We start from the raw sequence: 1,869 nt of genomic DNA, 5'->3' as shown, positions 1-1,869 counted from the left end.
CCCTTTTAAGCCAGGTTTGATTAGTTGGCTCGGTGAATAAGTATTTTCAAAACCAAAACCACCATTTGTAGAAGTCACCCTGGCTGAAAACATCACCAACGATCACAGCATTTTGCTGTTCCACACCACTCACCAGGATGCTCTTATACGTATTGCCATTGTTGTCTTCTATGCTAATCCGGATGACGCACGTATCTTTGTGCTGCTGGCTGTAAACAGGAGGCAGTACTTCTGTCGAGGTAACAGGTGTCACGGAGACAGCGCACTTGTCATCGGAGGACAGCAAGGGAGAGGATGGGATTGAAGGTGACACCTCCGAGGGAGGGATGTCCATGGGATGAATGGAGGAAGAGAAGGACGAGGGTTCTTCGACAGCTACACAACAGAAAAGAACAAAAACACTCATAAACTGGACATTTTGTATGTCTGCGTGAGTCATTCCGGGAGAAGGACTTGAGAAAGCAGAAAGTCTATGGAAAACCTCAGTCATCTGCACTCTGTCCAGTAGGCTGGAAGGGGTCTTCCTTGCCTCCAGAAAATGTGAACCTCACTTGATTAATTTCACAATTTTAATGAAAACATTTCCAGTTCAGTGTGGCGGGCAGGGCGCATGGCTTGCTCCTGCCTCCCACGGAGGGCAGGCCAGGAGGTGGCAGCAGATCCAGCGGCCAGCATCAGGCTGTGGGCAACCAGCTGGGGACTGGGACCAGCTGGGGAAGAGCGGAGCGTGTCACCGGTACTACCGCTCCTGCTCCAGCCAGGAATGAGCCTTTACACACACACCTCCCTGCCTGGCGCTTCTCCTTGAATATTCTTTCCTCATTGGGAACTGCCTCCTTCCTTCCCCAGCTGCTCAGGGGGTTGCCTCTCTCTCTCCATCTGCCTTGCTCAGACTCTGCTGAGAGGATCTTCCCTCTCCAATTTGCGTATCAAAACCACCATAACAACTGCTCTAGCTAAACAGTTTCAACGATTCATGGAGGCTAGTGTCTGGGACCCCGTGCTTCATTTGGTTTAAAAACATTTAGTATCATTTATTTTAAAATAGCCACCAGCTGAACCTCCATAAGACACTCTTCATCAAAACATCCCTGAAATGGGCTTCAACAACACAGTTAACAGAATTTATTTGCAAAGGGAAGAGTCTGTAGGAAAGATGTCCCTGTGGACCCCCCATCAGATCCCTTCTGCTGGTTTCCTGCCCGTGTAACTTGTCTCTTGGGTTGGTAACTGCACACACCCAGCCCACCTGCTCTCAGCACGAGGGCTCACAGCTTCAGCCTCACACTCCTTTTGTCGTAGGGTGCCCCAGCTGCCAGTGTGCGGGGTGGAGAGCTCTGCCCTCACCACAAAACAAAATGTCCTGGCACGCTGGTTCAGTGCCTTTGTGGAGGACGCTGGCTGCGCCTGCTGAGTGAGCTGGCCTGCAGGAGGAGGTGCGGCAGCACCGCACCCCGACTTCCCCACTGGAATTAAACTGAGCCAAGGCACAGTGTTTGTCTTGGCAGCAGGGAGCTCACGGGAGGTGACACTCGCAGGGCTGGTGAGCTGTGACATTACCTGCCTAACCGTGGGTCAGCTGCAGCTGCCCTGCCTCCCCCAGGGTTCACAGAGTCATTCAGTTGGAGAAGACCCTTGGGATCATCGAGTCCAACCACCAGCCTTACTCTACAAGTTCTCCCCTACACCATATCCCTCAACATCTCATCTAAACCACCCCTAAAAACATCCAGGAACGGTGACTCCACCTCCTCCCTGGGCAGCCTATTCCACTCTCTGACCACTCTTTCTGTGAAAAATTTTTTCCTCCCGTCCACTCTGAACCTCCCCTGTTGCAGTTTAAAGCCATTCCCTCTTGTTCTGTCACTT

The sequence above is a fragment of the Athene cunicularia genome (assembly GCF_003259725.1).
Source record: "Athene cunicularia isolate RWA chromosome 8 unlocalized genomic scaffold, athCun1 chr8_part1, whole genome shotgun sequence".
Taxonomy (NCBI): domain Eukaryota; kingdom Metazoa; phylum Chordata; class Aves; order Strigiformes; family Strigidae; genus Athene; species Athene cunicularia.
Note: the sequence above shows the minus strand (reverse complement) of the source record.